Below are 18,961 nucleotides of genomic sequence, written 5' to 3' on the forward strand. Positions count from 1 at the left end.
AACCTTTTTTTTCTCTCTCTCCATCCAATATTCTATTAAATTCTCTTCCAAATTCTAATTAAACCAAATCACTGTGAAAGAGTTAAACCTTTAAATCCTCATGTGGGATAATAAAGCAGCTCAGGTATTTAAAAACAACAACAACAACAATAATCTCTCACCAATTATTAAATAAAAATATAAACAATATAAAAAGGGTTTGACAAAGAGGAGGAGTGTTGGTTGGTTGCTGGTTTATGAGGAGGAAACATTATGGCTTTAATGAGAACATTAGCGTGCTGCCTGCTGTGCTGATGAGGAATTAAACTGAATTTAATAGAGTTTAATTAAAAAGACTGATAGCTAACAGTAGCTAGCAGTGCGGGCTGGAATAAATACTTCTCCATCTCTTTCTCTAAAAGGAAGTACTACATTTAAGATTTCAATTAAAATTGCAACAGAAAAATCTGTATTAAAAAAATGTATGAAATAAAAAGCACTTGTTGGCCAGAATGGTTCCTTTATATTATTATAAACATTATTGGAATATTATTACTGATGCTTTCACACGTATGCAGCATTTTAATGTTGCAGCTGGAGCTCATTTAAACTACTTTATATACTGCTGAATAGTTGAATCTATAGCACAGTATCATATTACCATAGTATACGTTCATAAACACATTTTAATCTGTATCTGTAAAGAAACTGAAGCTGTCAGACAAAAGTGGTAAAAAGTATAATATTTCCTACCGTAGAGGTAAAAAGTTGTATAAAATGAAAATACTCTATACTACTATACAAGAATAGTAAAAGTATTGAAAAATTATTCTTAAGTACAGTACTTGAGTAAATGTACTGAGTTACTTTCCACCACTGGTGGCTAGTCAGAAGCTGCTGTTAGCTAATGATATGCTACTTTAGCTATCGGTAAATTACATAATAATGTCTCCAATTATTTTGTCTTTGGTGCTATTCGCTCTTCGACCGTGCATTCATATTATATTCACGTTCCATCCCTCTTAAATTATTACAAGCTGGGCCTTTAATTATTCATTTATGTAATTATAAAATTTGAGACTAATTAGCTAGTCTAAGTGAACGGTCAGTTACAGCATAACGTCTCCAATTCTTTCGTCTTTCGTCTTTTTCAACTGACAAGCTGGACTTTTGTAGACTGTGGCTGAGAACAACGTGTGAACATCTGGGCGTGATGACGCCTTTAAAACCCTGCTGAGGGTCTGTGCTGACTCGGCTGGTTTTACCTTGATTAAAATGTGTGTGTATGTCGGTCTTACCTTATCTAACCTCTGTGTGTGCATGAGGCCTGTGAAGCGATGCAGCCGCCAGAGGGCGAAGCATTTTAATGAAGGAGATGAAACCCTGAGCAGACCTGAGCAGGTTTCTGATCAGGGCCAGAGAGGACAGAGAGAAAGATAGAGAGAGTAGGTAAAAGAAGAAAAAGAGAAGTCAAATAGTTCGATTGTGCTGAATTGATGCTGATACTTCCCATAATGCACTGCTTAAAGAGGCAATTTTTTCTCCTAATTCTGGCCTGAAGATGACCACGTCCATCTTCTCATCTGTGTGGCACCGCTCATATGTCCATAATTACTGGATTTCAGTGAAACTGAGTGAGAATGTTCATGATCACCAGACGGCGAATCCTAATAATTTGGGGGAGCTTTCTTTTAGCGCTACATTCAGGACAAAGTGTCAAGAGTTTGTCTTTTGATGTAGCCGTATCTTCATCAGATTCTTTATGATAAAAGTGAACAAATATTATTACTATAATATAAAACCGACCCGTTGGATGATTCTGCAAAACCTTGGATTATATTTGTACAATATGTAATGTCAGAGAAACCTCACGGTTAAACAGTAAAAACTGTTCATACTTCCCTTCTACCTGTAGCTTGCTCCACTAAATTTGTCTGACAGCTTTAGTTACCAGTTCCTTTACAGATTATAATTTGGTGATTTGGTAAAGGAGTAAGTGTTCCCTTATTTGTATAAACCCACTTGGATTAATTGGAAAATGCATCGTCTCAAAGCTGAAAATGCTACAAACATACAATTTTATGCTGTAGATTAATAATCTTGCAAGACTTCAGCAGGATACCAGGAGGCTTGCTGGAATTGCAAAATAATGTGAGAATGCATCTTTCCAGATCCAAAAATCTACAGCATTGACTTCTGCCCTGTACCTACAGCACTAACATATGCCCTGTGTCTACAGCACTGATTTCTGCCCAATATCTACAGCACTGACAGCCGCCTAATATTAATGATATCATTATTGTTAGTAGTATATGAATCAAAAAGACTGTATAGATATCTGACCGGTATCTACAGCACTTACATATAAAACAATAAGAAAGTCACACATCATTCAGCTGGTGTCGGGTGTATTGTTAAACATTTTGGTGGCGATATTTTAGTGAAATAGAAAAATGTTGTGCAGGTTGTGTGTATTACAGTAACAGTACAGTAAGACATTTATGGTCACTGTGGACCAATCTGAACTTTGTTTAAAACACGATATCTAGTATCCAAAGAATGTCTGTGTGGATGTTGTTAGCATTTGAATGCAGACTTGTGGATATATATATATATATATATGTTAATAGATTTAGCATATATTGAAAAATATAGAGTGATAGATTTGGTTAGATAAGAGCATGCACTTGCTATACTTCACACACTCCTGTACTGAAATAGCTACAATGGCCACTATAAGGATAATTTTCACACTTTCTACAATATTCTCTTCTCAAAACAGTTCTCCCCAAATAAAACCAAATCACAATCTCAAGATGCAATAAAATATCAAAGATAGCTATCAAAGGTCGTTATATAAAAACAGGCAAAAGTTCAATAAAACAAAGTATAAAATGTGACATTTTGGTCTCCGCTTCCCTACAGTGTCAACAGTGGGCAACACTAGCTAACATTAGCTTATAAATGGAGTCCGCTAACGTCTACAAATGACCAACACTCATTATGACACAGAGATCAACAAAGTCCTACGTCTAAGCTAACATTACTGCAACAGCCAGAATCACCCCAAACAGCTTCATATGTGGAAATTAGAAATATGTGTCTGCAAAAATGTTATAACGGTCCAAAACACGTACGGGACTACAGTCAGTGTTTGTCTGGTCTGGGCTACTGAACTTAACTGTGCAATACTGCTTTTATTGTGAAACATTTGTAGGACCATGTTGTAGGGGTGTAATGATACGAGTATTAATCGCAAACCATAGTTCATTATGTTCTGTGACCCAATCAATTACTGAACTGAACGTATTTAAATGAATTAGTGATAATTATTTTGCTTTGGCATTCTGGGAAACGCAGTAAATCAACACAATGACAACATGCGCTCTTGATTAATGAGTCAGAAAACTTAATAGGTAAAGATTTATATATTATACATTTCACAAAATTGAGAATTATGGGACACATCACATGATTTTGATTCATTAAGTTACATTTATGAGCTATTACAAAATATAAGGAACCAATGATATAATTTATGATGTATTATTTCTAAATGTATTTTTTACTTTTATAATAATAAAATAAGCACATTCAGTCGACTAAGATCAGCCAGTGTCGAGGATCAGAGGAGGATTTTTCTCTTTAATAGAACCTCTGTTTCATCACTCTGCTCTGAAGGCCCTGAAGCTGTTTTCATTTATTGATGAGGCAGCTGATCAATACATCATGTAGCCACAAATGATAGCAGTGCCGCGTTGGAAGTGTTCACTGATTCATAACAGATGTTCTGCGTGGGCTTCAGTCCCTCAGCTGCTGATTAATTGATCAAACATCTCTCGTCAATGCAGCCTAATCCCTCAGGTATAACTCTGCTGAAATAAAGAGAACATTCAGGTTATAGTAGATTTACATTATTGACACAGAGCCCACAGTGACTTCATTAGGTTAACACACAGTGGACAGCGAGGACAGAAACATGTTCAGGAGCCTGTCTTCACATCCAGATACAATTTATACAAGTTTGTCAATATGGACATATGATCAGGTCATATTCAGGATATTATAATGTTCTCTTAGCAGCATGTGAACATCTCATCCTGTTACCAGTGAGCACAATCCAGATGTTATAGGTACAGCGTGTAACACTGTTCCAACAATCACCAACTCTCCTTTGGTTGAAATAACCCTTACTTCAGTTAGATGTGAAAATATTGGTGAAGGGCTGCAATGGCTGCAATGTAAGCTAACGCTAATCTTTCTGGACGAAATGTGCCTGTCGATGTACGTCCACTAAAATTACATCATCATAACTTCATTCAAAGTGGACAGAAACTACATAAAACTCACCAAAACCGTCTCTATTAGTGTTTCCAACAATCCCCAACTCTGGTTTGGTGGAAATAAATCCTTAATTCACCGACGTAGATGATAAAAACAGCAGTTTCAGTCGGAGCAGACCGGCTATGGAAACAAACCACAGAGAGGCTGCGATACAACACAGGCAGAGGGAGAGAGACACCATGTGACTCTGTGTCTTTACATAGAGAACAGTTTACTGCTATTTCTGATTTACATCTCATATATAGAACCTTCAAGTTTAGCCAACATGTACAGACATATTAATCTCACATTTCAAAAATATATTTCTATGTGAATATCTACCTAGATCTTTCTCTTCATTAACTATCTCTCTATACTTTAACTCATCAGTGGGCTCAACTGACCTCACACATTGTTTTTTAATAGAATACAAGCTGAGCAGCCAGAGGCAAAGTGATATGTTGAATTCACATAATGTGATGCAGATTGACACAGTTGAAGTCTGAAGTTTCCCTGCAGGAAGATTTCAGTTTTCTGTTCAAACATTCAGAGAAATGAAACATCACAAACACTCCTCATTACTCTGCAGGAGACTCAGCTGGACTTAAGATATGACACATTAGATCTGTACTCAGCTCTTTCTGTCTTCTATATCCAACACGTGTTCGTCGGAGGAAAAAACTATTAAAAAAACTACTGTTGAATGTTGGGGGTCGAGGCTCTGATGTCCCTCTAATCTGTTGAGGACCCACTTCTACGCTGCTGGTGTGATTTTGTCCTCCTTTTTTTTAAAGTAACAGCATGTTGTTGTTCTTGTTTTTCGCTCCACCCATCGACCATCTGTCAGCCTTCATGTATGATGAGTCACACAGACACATGCAGATTATGGAAATACAGCCTAATATTAGGTTTCCATATGACCATCCGCAGAGCGAGGAGACGATGTGAAGCAGCTTAATGTCCAAACACTTCTAACCAGAATCTGAATTTCTCCTGTCAATACATATCTTTAATGTTAGGTCTGTAACATTAAAATGCTCCTTGTGTTTAAAAGCTTCAGTCATAATAAGCCAATAATATGAGTATAATAATGAGGAGTGTAGTACATACAAAGGTAAACTATAGATTACAACCCTTTATTTATTGATCTGTGAGTGAATAAACCACGACGTCCCTGAATATGACAACATATCTCTCTGAAAGGGACTGGCAGGGCTGATCTGGAGGGCTTGCTGTTACTCCGTCGGCTGGTGTTGGATAACTTTATTCAGTGTGGCGGGGTTGCAGCTTCCTCTCTGACATTATAATGTATTTAGGATGGGTCAAATGCAGAGGACAAATTTTGTTTTGCGTATGTAAAATGATGAAAATGCTGTATATACAATTTATAACAAGCAAAATACCATCTGTATCAGTGGACCTGTTTAGTTGGCTGTGTATTTGTGAGCTTTTGTTAATGGGAGGGCAGGGTTTTAGTACTGTAAGTCGAGGCAGACGGCCTCTTAAAAGGAAGTTTTTCTTTGCTGCTGTTGCCAAGGGCTTGCTCATGGTGGGAACTGTTGGGTCTCTGTAAATAATGTTATAAAGAGTTCAGTCTAGACCTGATCTATTTGAAAAGTGTCCTGAGATAACTTCTGTTATGAATTGGTGCTATACAAATAAAACTGAATTTAATTGAATTAAAAAAGTACACATACAAAATCAGGTTAGGTCCAGATGGAAGTTTTATTTCTTTAGAAAACAAGAGCGCGGACTCATAAAAGAGCTGAGACAGTAGGCAGGAAGGTAAATCTACACTTCAGTTTGGAAACAACAACTTTCAACCACTTAGAAAATATAGAGGAGCTCTGTTCACACACTGATACACACAATCTGCACATCATCTTCACTGGAAAAAGAAAGGCAGGGTGTGACATCTGCAACAAAAATGATCTGCTTGTAATTCATCGCAATTCACAGTAATGAAAGAAAATAAACAGAAGGTTTTGGATTTTGTACAGTCAGAAGCTAGAGAATATATTTTAAAACCACTTAAATATTTGCATTTAATTATTCTTTATTAATTTTCGTAATTTGGGAATATTTTTCTTTAATCATTTTTTTAATCTGTTTTTAAACTTAAATTTAATGTTAAAAGTATTTACTTGGAAGTTTGTGCACACTGAAATCAAAACCAAAGCACTAAAATATTTTATTTTGAAAACCACGTCTTTAAATGTATTGATTTATGTTTGCATTAAATGTGAAAATGTTAAAGTTTTGAAAAAACAATAATAAATAAAATAATAGACCAGTTCCCCCCGTGAATTTCATCTTTACAAGTTTCTTTGTATAATGCATTTTGTGCCTTTTAAAAACCTCTTTTCAGACATATAAAGAATGTCAAACAACATGGTTTTCAAATTAAGACTTTCATGTATTGACTTCAGTGATATTTACTTCCTCATTTATCTGTTCGATTGTTTTTTGAGTGCAGAGCCAAACAACAAAAAATAAATAAATTCATTAGTCCATGAAGCACCTACTTGAATTTGTTATCAAAACTAAAACCTTTGCATTGATGAACTACGACATTGAGGTTATAACACAGTGTAAACACTAAGAAAACATCAGTGTGTGTATTTTCAGTTGCGACTTGAGGGAGAACCAGATAATAATAACGCTGCAGAAAGAAGGACACGTGATTCATACGAAGCCCCGAACAATGTTGAGCTGAAATTTACAGTCGCGGTTGTTTTTGTTTCGGTGACACAACTTTTTCAAAGCCACAACACAGAAAGGACCATAGAAAAAATGCATTTAAAATGAAACACTTCACAGTTTCAGGGTAGATACATGTTCAACAGGAAGTACCTAAAGGAAAAATCCACCTTAAAAACCCAGCCATTCAGAACACACACACTCATATAAAAACAGAACTTAGGATGAACTTGTACATTTTCTCCTCCTGTGGATAAACATCTACTTCATGCATTGCATCAAACCCAATTTTTAGCCAGAAAATGGAAAAAACAAACAAACAAACAAACATTTGTACATCATGAGTGCAACAAACACCAGCTTCATCACGCAGCGCTGCATATTAATCAGCTGATCATTAGCTAGTAACCTTACCGCCTTTCCTCAGCAGTAAGATATTTTCACCCACAGGAGGTGGTGACTCTTTTAAAAAACTAAAGAATAATCAGATCAGGTTGAGTAGAAAAGTACAAAACAAAAGTAAATTACAAGAATCTTCACTTGTTTATATCAAAAATGATACGGACGTATTATAAGACAATGAGTCCCAAGAACAGACATTTAAAAAGCTCCCCACTCTTCCTGCAAAGCACTGCAGACATTTAATCATTCTCCGTCTCTCCGTCTTGTGGTTGTGGGTCTCTTTAAGGTCGTTTAGTGTCTCTTGCAGTTTTTTGGATGTGTTTGCAGTAATTTAGCGCCTCCTTTTGGTTGTGTTGGGTCTCTCTGCGGTAATATTATGTCTGTTTGCAGTCGTATTGAGTCTATTTGTTGTGGTGTTGGGTCTCTGTATGGGTCAGTTTGCATCCTTTTGTTGTCCTTATATTGACTTTCCAACAAGACTTGTTAACAGTCACTTAAAACAAAGGCTCTGGACCAGGGATCCCCTGACCCCTTGGACTCCCGGCCCTGTGCCCGTTAAGGCCCATCCAATACTCCATTCATGACTGAGGGTGGATTTTCCCTTCAAGTACAGTGTGAAGAAAAACAAACGAGTTGGGTAAACCAGCAGCTCAAAGGCAGCGGCAGTTCCCAAAATTGAACACGAACACACAGAGAAAAACACACACCAGCATAGAGAAAGCCAGTTCCGACTCCCTTAAAGGGTAAAAGACAGCAGTGGCAGAGCTGCTGGAGTTTCTAATCCTATGTAAACAGGCTTAGTGTAAGGCAAGGAGGAAGAGGAGGGGGTGGAGGAGGAGAGAGAAAGTGAACTTTAAGATGAGACAGAGGAGGAGGGATGAAGGTGTGGGAGGAAGACAGAATGATGAAGAGGAGGAGGAAAGCGATCAAGACGATGAGTAAGCAGAGGAAGGTGGACAGGCGAGGAGGAGGAGGAGGAGGAGGAGGAGGAAGAGCAGGATGCAGATGGCTGAAAGGCAGACAGCAGAATTAAAGGGATCAGACGAAGGCTCAGACGCACAAACTCATGAATTTCTGCTGAAACCTGAGTCAGAAACGAGACTTCTGCAGCAGAAAGCGAACGCCTCACTCAACAACAAGCTGCTCGAGTTTTAACGTCTCAGCTGTCGTCCTCTCACGTCTGTCAGTTTGTTCTCTGAAATGTTAAGAAATTCAATCAATACAGATATAAACAAATATTCATAGCAGTCTGTGATTAAATACTCATTTCTGAGTTCCACAAAAGTACGGAAGGTCAGAAAGAACAAAACTAGAGATGTTTTTGTTTAATAAGTGTAATTGTGATTCTAAAAAAAGAATGATTCATGTTTAATAGAAAAACACTGTAAATCTAACTCTAAAATTTAAACTCGTTAAAAGTTACTTTTATTACAAATGTGGTTTTAATTGTTGATATTTAAAAAAAACAATACAGTTGATTTAAAGAGAAGTGCTCCAGTTTTGGTAAACAGTTATTGTAAATAATACAAATATTAAGCTGAAAGAAAATAATTCACATTAACAAGACTTTTATTTTATCTTAAAAATAACAATCGTGTTAATGAGAAAAGTTCATAAAGTAAAGTTGTTTAAGTTAAAATTTTAACTAGCTAAATGTTTACGTTTTTCCTCCCTTATGCCAATTTTTAACATCAACAATTGAATTTATTGATATTCCAAAACATTTTTTCCCTCTTATGAAGAAGAAATTATAATTAGTTTTTAACTATTCTTAGAGTCAAACAAAATCAGAGAGCGGTTTGCTTCCTCAGATTTCCTGTACAAACAGGCAGTTAGGGAGGGACTAACTATGTGCTACGTCCCCCCAGTCCAGCAGCTGTAGTATCCATTAGCTGACTCTGTTGGACTGGGAGCTCCTAGTGAACAGCAGACCGGAACTGAATGCAGCATCTGATGCTGACGGAAGACAGTTTGACTGCAGGGAATAAAGGACTCAGGTGGGTTTAGCAACGGGTCCATCTTGAAACTCCATAAATCACCTCGGTACCAACTGTCCTGTCTGTCTCAGAGGTTGTGTTCACTGGGAGGCTGCTGAGCCCTGTTTGGTTTAAGAACTTTATTAAATTAATTAAATAACCTAATTGACTGATTGTGTCTAGGGTTTGGTGGAATGGTGGGATTTGAAAACTGTAAAATACAATAAACACTTGAAAGCAGCAGAAGTCGGTGTAGCTGTAGTCGGATTTGTCTGATTCTCGTCCCTCTGCGTGCTCGTGATTACTGATGAAATTGTATGTTTGCCTCTCAGGTTGGGCTGGATAAATGAACACAGCTTCCTGTCTCTTGATGAGCTCTTCTGATGTTTCTGTAGGATGAAATCGGCCTGCGGCTCTGCCCGCTGTTTATCTGTGAGGCTTAATTGATGTCTCGCTTCCTCTTTTCTCCTCGTCTCTTTCTGCTCTCTTATGTTTATCTTGATCGGATTCAGCTTCATTTTCTCGCCGTCTCACTGATTTAAAAAGAAACAGAGACGGAGGAGAGGGCGACAAAAAGAAAATTATGTTCTTGCTCTCTCTCTCAGATTCAGCTCATTTCTCTCTGTCTCCTTTCCATCTGTCTCTGGGTACTCTTTAAGCAGTTAATAATTAAACCCATCACTGTCATCCTGGGGAAACCAGCTCCAATAACACACAGCTAATGCATTGGTCCCACTACAGGACTTTTAAAGTCCTATACATCTAACTGTCTTATAATCTGGAGTTTTTAAGTATTCCCCGAGTCTGTGTGGTGTCTACGTTTCATCAGGAGTGTAAAAACATGCACAAAGAGCAATCATTGAGAGCATAATGCTGTAAGAAGAGTACAGTCCGCTGATAATGATCCTGATCAGCCAGCATCAATAATCAATACTTCCATTATTAAAGCATTAATCAAACTAATACAATCAGACAACCTTATCAGACTTTAGCAGTTAGCTAGTGTTGCTGTAGTGGAGACTAAACGTTAACAATGATCCATATCAGCAGTTTGAATCCAACTAAAAGCTCCCTGCACCAAACTCCCTTTAAGAAATATCACATTTTAACAATTCCTAACGTGTTCGTAACAACACGTAACTCTAGAAACACGAGCTAAAGGCCGTCATATGTCCACAGTCTGACTGTCAATACAGGATCAATATCATCCATAAAGATACAGTGTATACTGATCAATATCATCCATAAAGATACAGTGTATACTGATCAATATCATCCATACAGATACAGTGTATACTGATCAATATCATCCATAAAGATACAGTGTATACTGATCAATATCATCCATAAAGATACAGTGTATACTGATCAATATCATCCATAAAGATACAGTGTATTCTGATCAGTAATCAAAAAAGATACAGTTTTTGATGATTTGTCGCCTCAGCTTGTAAGAGGGAGAAGACTATGGGAATGAGAGTCGGACCTTTTTAATATTGATCATTTCTCAGTAGAATCAGAGCTGGTTGTGGATCAGATACAGATCGTCTGTATGTGTGTGTGAGGCTGTTATTAACTACCCGGTTCACCACGTCCAGTCTGGTGCCGGAGAGAGAGAGACTGCTCTCATTGGCTGTAGCTTGTAGCTCCCCAACGCAAAGAGATATTGATCCTGATAGATATAAAAACAGCGTCTTGCAGACAACCACATCGCTGACGCAGGCAGAAAGGGGATATGATGCCATTGACAGGCGACTGGTGAAACGCAGCGTTACCTGAATAAAATTATAGATTTATGAGTTTGAACATTGTTGGAAAAATTTGGGATAATGTAAGAACTCAACTCCATATAGAACATAGAGCCAGAGTTTATACACAGTTTAATGCCAAAATGTTAGCGATTATAGGTTTAAAGCTCTAATAAATATTTAACCAACTATTTGTCCCTACTTGGAGGTGGGTCCTCAAAATGTTGGTCTATAAACCTGTTTGTCCCCACATGACAACACCAGGTATACATAGCTGTCCAGAGCCTTAAAGAAACTAACTGCAACTGAAAAAAAGCCTCCACACAGATTTGGTTTCCCTCTTGCAGCCGCTGACAGCAGAGTAATGAGAGTTTTAGCTCTTTCAGGGAGAGACGAGCGAGAGAAGAACCAAGGAGATAAGACAGAGTAAGACGTCTTCCTCCCAGAGAGCTCCTCCTTACTGTTCCTTCTTCCTTTATCTAGTATTTCCCTTCTTCGTATGCTTTTGCAACACAAATGTATTTCACCTGTCAAGCCTGTGAAGCTAAATGAGAAATTTAAACAGTGACAGAGCTCGAGGGAAGAGAAGCCAGCCATGAGGATAAGAAAATCTGAAGGCAAGAGAGATAAAGTGAATAAAAGCGTGTGCTTGAGAAACGAATGGGAATGAAAGAGGTGAAGACATCCAGGGAGAGATGGACGGGGTTTGGAGGTTGGGAGTGAAGTCGGGTTGGGGGTTTGGTTCGGCAGTGAGCTGCTGCGAGTGTTCGACAGCCAGTGTGAGTGTGTGTGGAGACACAGTATCCTTTAGCAGTGTGTGTGTGTGTGTGTGTGTGTGTGTGTGTGTGTGTGTGTGTGGCTTACAAGATGTGCACGTGAAGACAAAGGCAGTACTGTAGCTGTGGATACACTTGTATACTGTATCATCGTGTGTGTGTCCTCACTGCTGTGGGGACTTATAATGTAAATAAACCCCGAAATTCAGCTAAATATTCAACCACTAGAGGCTAACTCTCCGGTGTCTGTGGGGAAGTGTCAGGGTAGGCTACGTAGCAGGCTGCAGTCTGCAGAGTGGGGTGAGGTTTTAGCAACGGATGTATTAAGAAGAACTTAATACAATTCCCCAAATTACCCAGATTTTCTGCATAATCTTCCCATAGAACAAGCACACTAGAGACTTCCGCCAGCTGAGTCGCTAAGGTCTGGTTTAGCCCTCCGCTAACTTTAATGGAGATAAAATATTTAATTGTGCCTCTCTTTTAAACTTTTCAAATGTTATCAGACTGAATGGATCAGATTCAGATATAATGAGACATTTTGCGGGGGTGTTGATGCGTGTTGATAGTTTCGGGGTTTAGTCACTCTTTTAAAAGTGTGTGTTTGTTCTTCTATCTTTGTGAGGACAAATGAAAGATTTACATCTTGGCAGTGAGGACCTTTTTGGAAAGTGGGGACATATTTGTAAAAATACAAAAATGTTTGACAAGTGAGGATTTTTTTAAAAGTAAACTTGTAAACTTTTTAGGTGTTAGGTTAGAAAATATATTGTGTCAATAATGGACCTCACAAGTATAGAAGTAGCATCTGTGTGTGTGTGTGTGTGTGTGTGTGTGTGTGTGTGTGTGTGTGTGTGTATCTTTCTGTCAGTCCATCAGTTTACCTCAGACAGACAGGAGGACGACTGAAGAGCTGCGTTCAATAACAAGAAAATCCATGTTTGAAAAAGAAATAACATAAAACAAGACTGGTGTTTTGCTGTGGTGACGATTTTCAGCTTCAACCCCTGAAGAACGACTTTGTCCAAATGTTAGATGATTTGCTCAAACTTTGGACATAAGTGGCAGAACCTGGGTGAAGTTGATGTGGAACAGGTGCTGCTTTTTGGGCGATTAAAGTTGTTTTTTTCAATCAAAATCTGGACCAAAAAAAACAACTTTTGGGGGAATGTATCCCCACTGGGACAAATAAATAAAAACAGAAACGTTTTTTTTTGGCACATTTTGTTGGACAAAAAGGGCTGAAAAATTTGATTTTTTTCTAATTGGCAAAAATGAGCCAGAAGTGCCTAAATTTTGATTTGCGCCTTTCCCCCTTTAGTCCACATTGTTGGATTTCTTTGCTCAAGTAACGGATGTGAAACCTAAACTACAGCCTTCCAAAATATCTACAGCCATGTTTTTATCAAGTCTGCAGATGAAACCTGTGACTCTGTTCAGATCTTCATTAACTAACATAAAAGCACTAAAGTCTGAGTTTAGAAACTCAGCTGCAGTGTGAACGGAGCCTAAATGAGCAAATTTTCCAGCATTAACAGAAATCACGATGCTTTCTAAAGCACAGCAGGCGACTCAAAACTGACAAAAACACTTCAGATGATAAAACACCATGAAAATGAAACTCTGTGATTAGAGGCATTGAACTGGAAAGAAAACGAACATGGGCTGATGCTTTTCCTAAATAAATCTGTATCGTTGTGGAGATGAAACTCTTCAGTGATCCTCCACTTGTGTCCTGCTGGGCAAGAAACCAAAAATCCATCTTTTTTTAAAAATATTCCACCTCTGATGTCTGGAAGGGCCCTATAAGGGATCAAAGAGGGCCCCAAATCTTTTATAAGTCCTCAGAAAAGGAGAAAAAACCCCTCCATTGTGGTGGCTGAGATGTCAGATCCACCCTTCCATCTGTCACTGTTGCGTCCAGTCAGCAGACAATTCAACGAGGAGAGTCTCCCAACAGTCAGGAAGAGAAACCCCAAAATAAATCATATTTCTTCTGTTTCTGTTGATGTTTTTTTCCTTCAGGCAGAGGTTCGGTCACCCTCCCTGCAGAGAGGACCCCTCCGGAGAGCCTCAGGAAGTTTTCACCGATTGAAAATGGAGGAGACAGGAACAACCTTGGAGGGTTTCTGCCACACTGCATGGAGAAGGGGAGGACAGCGGTCTTAAATCTGAGGGTGAGGACCCCCACCAGGGCCAGGAGGTGACTCTAGATCGGTCACAAGATCATCTCTAAGAATAGACAAATCTAATCCAGAAAATTAACTTCTATGTATGTAACTTCCATTAGATGTTTTCTCATGTGAGCCATCGTCCCGCTCTCTTCCAGCATCTTCATCCAAACAGGAAGTGAACCCTGCTGTGTGTTTCAGTGTTCAGCCCCCCTCCCCCACAGAGAAAAGCCCAGAGGGAGGCGGCCTTTCATATCTTCAAACCATTTCTCTGCTTGAGGGGGATTTTCAGCTCGAAGGTTTGAAAGGAGACTTCCAACCACAAGGAAGCCCATTACAGCAAGAGTTTCTGCTGGTCGCCTGAGGGGCTCTGCTGCCGCTGCTGCAAGGGAGGAGTAAAAGCAAGAAAAACATCACTGCAGTGTTGATTAAATTTCCATGAAAGTTTGGCTCTTAAACATAAGACTAGATTACCAACCAGAACTCCAGGGGCCCCCGGGCGGCTCCAGGTTAACTGTGTGCTTGTGCTCATTTAGTTTAATTACTGTAAAAAACTTAAATTGATAAAGTCTCATGGGAATCGATTTTGATTAGGATTGATTGTTATTTTCAGGGCTGAGCAGTGAACCTACATGATAGCCAGACATAAAAAAGTCAGTAGACACATTATGTCCAGACAGCATCTTGGAGCCACCTCCAAAACCCAACAGGAAGTCAGACATTTAGTATTGCATGTCAGATTTTGCCATTTCCAGGTGTTTTATTTTAACAGACTACTACAGAATTGATTGGGGTCGACTTCAAATTTGGCTATTAAGTTAAAGAAATTTTGAGGTTTGGTCATGAAGTGTAACCCCAAACCCTTAACATGTCAATATTCGGTCATAGTCACAGCGCCACCTACTGGCAACAGGAAGTAAGCCTTGCATGTCGATCATCATCTGATTAATGTGAAAGGTCTATGTATGATATTTATATCGTGACCACAGTATGACGCCGACGCGTGCAAATCTCAAGGGCCTGTTCGTCGCTGCTTGCAGCTTTAATGGTGTTTAATTGTTTGATTTTCTTTGCCTTATTGCAGTTTAATTTGTCTGGAAAAGTGCTGTATAAATAGTTTTATCATTCTGGTGGGTTACTATGGGGGATTTTGTCAAAGCTTTTCCACCGTAGCGTCGCCTTTCTCTGACATACTAAGCGAGAAGGTGATCTGATACATGCCAGTTGGCATCCAAACTGACTAAACTTGGTAAACGCACCTGTCCTTGCGCCGTTTAAGTTGGCTGCAGATGTGAACGACACCGGCATGGGTGCTGTTCTTCGGGGGGGGTTGAGCATCCGATTTCTTACTTCTCCAAGAAACTTGATTGTCATCAGAGACTGTACCCAACGATCGAGAAGGAAGCTTGTTCCTGTGATAGTTCAGACGGATCACAATGCTCTTGTTTGTCTGCTCAGGATGCAGAACACAAACAGGCATTTATGGCCTTCAGTGTGGTCATCAGACATATTCATGGCAGGGATATTGTCTGCCTGTAGAGTTGTTTCCTGAACCCTGTAGTATGAGTATTTCCATGTACTAACTTATCCAGTCCCTCCAGGATTTCACTGCCTTATTTGGGATTGTTGCTGTGATTTTATTTGTAGGCAACTTGTTCCAGTGAGAATAAACTCTCTGGTGGTTTGGTGGTATATGGATCAACATGTTCTGCTTAGGGAATTGTTATTGGTGTTGAACCCGTAGGAAACTATGATTGGTTCAATTTGTGGAAAATTGCTAGGTCATGCTTGATTTTGTGTTCACTGTTTCAACTGCAACTTCCTGGAAGGACTACTTAAATATTTTAATCCTGTTTCAACTGCATGTAACACTTTGCTACAGGGCTGTACAAATGAGTTTTATCATTATTATTAATTATTCATAGTACATGGTGTTAGTGTCCCACCGGTGGAACAGCGTGTCTGGTTTTATGGCTGCATCAAACTAGAAATATTCTAGATGGCTTGTGCATATTTGGAACTTTCCTCTGTGCAGATTTGAATGTTTCTTGTGATAACTGGCAGGTTTTCTACATTTTTAGGAATCCTGTAAAAGAAACATCCAGCTGAGGGTTTGTTTTGAGGAGGAACCAAAGAAATGATTCACCATGCCGTGTTCTTGGTGGCCTCTATTTGGTCTCCTCTTACTCAGAGCTAAGGCGACAGAGCTGTGTGTGCGCCAATCGGCTGGGTGGTGAGACGCCTGGCGTTTCAGACATCAGCTGGCACTGAAAAACACCAGTTACTAAGCAACGGCCAGGCTGGCAGGACGACGCAGAGTCGCTGGAAACCGACTTGTCTCGTCTCTGCAGTCAGAACGATTCAACAGAGCCTCCATTACTCCTCTGTGCTCCTGCATTCAACTCTCACAGGCCTCCACCTCCTCACTCAGTCAAAAATAACACCACATTGTTCACCTGTTTCCTCAGTGACATTCACTGAGCATCATCTGGATGAGTTCTTTAAGTCAAAGTTAGTAACTTGTCCATTTTGGGAAAAAGGAGAACAAAAAAGTTAAAAAGAAAAATTCTGCTCCCGTGAGAGACAGCAACCCTAACACGCTGCCCGGCAGGCAGTTTGATGGCAGTCATAGAAATCCCTCCTCAGCTTTCACACTCTTACATTTACTTCATGCTCTCGCTGCATTGCTGCTGAATCCTGCAGTGCAGTCAGAGCGCTGCAGAGTGGAGGGATTTCTACAACCTTCTCAGATCTGGGCAAAGGAATCACAGCGACAGGCAGGAAATGAGCAAGTCCTCGGACGAGTTCTCAAACAGAGAATTAGACTCTGATTAACATGTTCAATTTCTTCATTTAATCTTACAAGCACTGTTTACACGTGTTTCTTTGCCCAGATGTTTTGCCTGCCAGGCAGACTGAGGCGACAATCAGACAGAAAGCAAAAAAACCACCAAGCACACTATTTTCGAGACTTTCCAGGTCAGGTTGTGTCCTTCCTGCCTGGGTATCTTCTTCCCCCCCGACGATCTAAATGTAATTACTAAATTAGGTTTTAATGATAGCTGACAATGTGTGTTCAAGTCTGTCTCGGCGGCTGTGTCCAGTCCGGCTGCTGAGCCCGGTGCTGTTGCTTGCTGATGCCAGATACAGGTAGGGGCAGTTAATTAGCGGTTAGCTACTTTAGCTAAAGTTATCTGTCCATCAGAAAACTCTGTAAATCAGAGAGAGTTGAAGCTGAGCAACCGGAGGACATCAGAAAATATTTACTAGTATAAAAATAAAATACTTTTTATTGTTTTTCAGGTGATAACAAATTCTGAAACACCATTAAGAATAACTGAAATTCCTAAAAAATGACTTTTCTGTCATTGTTGGGCCAGATACTGGAGTACAAGTGACGTATAGCACAAGAGATATGAGATAAAAACATCAATTTTGACTTCATGGGGACTCTGCAGCCTTCTTTAATGAAGTTGTTCTATCTCCATCTGTGATATTTTTAGTTGTTTATTTTTAATGATTTAAGTTTTTACTTGGTACTAATGTCCCATCATACTGTCTAATAGCCTGGTGACTCTCCTGTACTACACCATAGTCACCACTAGAGGGGAAATGTGTGCTCGTGTTTCTGCTTTTCTCTCTCAGTGTGATTGTCGCCTCAGTTTAACCATGTTGATTGTCAGGGTTGCTGCCTCTCAGGCTGCCTGTCAGGAAATCCGGTAGTCGAAGGTGTCCTTCTCCATGTAGTCCGTCCAGGTGGACGACGGCATGCTCCGGTACGGGTCCAGAAGGATCCGGAAACAGCGGACGATCAACAGGCCTAGGAAGATGAAGAGGATGAGAACGAAGATGAAGGCCGCCCTCTGCTCAAGCGTAAGGAAGGCGGCGGACGCTGAGGAGGAAGAGGAGGAGGAGAAGTCTGATTCAGAAGCAGAGAAGGTGCTGCTGTAGAGGTCGTCGGCCATGTTGGGATGGAGAATGACTGGTTGGTTTAGACGCTCCTCTTCTTCTGTCCAGTTAGGGACCGTCAGCAGGGACACATGGTGTTTGTAGCGGAGTCCAGAGACCTGCAGAGAAAACAAACAGGAACTGGACTTAAAGGTTATGAGATATTAAACATTATATTCTCTATATAAAGACACAGAGTCACGTGGTGTCTCTCTCTCTCTGCCTGTGTTGTATCGCAGCCTCTCTGTGGTTTGTTTCCATAGCCGGTCTGCTCCGACTGAAACTGCTGTTTTTATCATCTACGTCAGTGAATTAAGGATTTATTTCCACCAAACCAGAGTTGGTGATTGTTGGAAACATGAACAGAGGTGCTTTTAATCAGTTTTATTCTGTTTCTGTCCACTTGAGCAGATAGAAAGTGTTTATGCATTCCTCCTGTAGGAGCAGTTGGTTAGTGCTCCTGTTGTTAAGAAGCTCATAAAAGTGAAAGTGTGTTTGCTTCCGTAATTACATTACCTACACACACATTATATAGTACCAACTGTTATAATAAGAGTGTAATAACACATAAATCTCTTTGCCTTCATGATTCTGTCCTCCTAAAACAGAGCTGTTTCGTAAGTCTTCAGATTCTTTATAACTTCACTGTTGTTCTCACGCCAGCAGCCTGTGGGCGTCATCTGTTTCAAACACATCGTTCTCGAAAGAAAGAAGCACTTCATTTGCTTCCCACATGGAGATTAAAGCCAAGCCCAACCCTAACCCCACTCAGATGAACAGAATCCAAAAGAGACGCCACTGTTAGAAATTAAATACTGTAAGTTTAAAGGAAAACTAGGAGAGGTGGGCACTCGAAGGTCTCTCACATTCAAACTAAAACAAAATATGTAGTTAGATGAGGTGGTGAAGCAGCGTGGGATCAAAGGGAGTTGTTGTCT

At 39.6% G+C, this 18,961-nt stretch overlaps 1 long non-coding RNA gene across 1 annotated transcript; it reads right to left on the reverse strand.

Annotated features, from left to right (window-relative positions):
- Positions 1-6,008: 6,008 nt before the first annotated feature.
- On the reverse strand, positions 6,009-17,783 carry LOC127358129 (uncharacterized). Its single transcript, XR_007882346.1, has 2 exons — positions 15,335-17,783; positions 6,009-14,457 (listed from the first exon to the last, which is right to left on the reverse strand). It is a non-coding gene; the product is annotated as an uncharacterized LOC127358129 (long non-coding RNA).
- Positions 17,784-18,961: the final 1,178 nt, after the last annotated feature.

This window comes from Dicentrarchus labrax, unplaced genomic scaffold (assembly GCF_905237075.1).
Source record: "Dicentrarchus labrax unplaced genomic scaffold, dlabrax2021, whole genome shotgun sequence".
In the NCBI taxonomy this organism is placed as follows: domain Eukaryota; kingdom Metazoa; phylum Chordata; class Actinopteri; family Moronidae; genus Dicentrarchus; species Dicentrarchus labrax.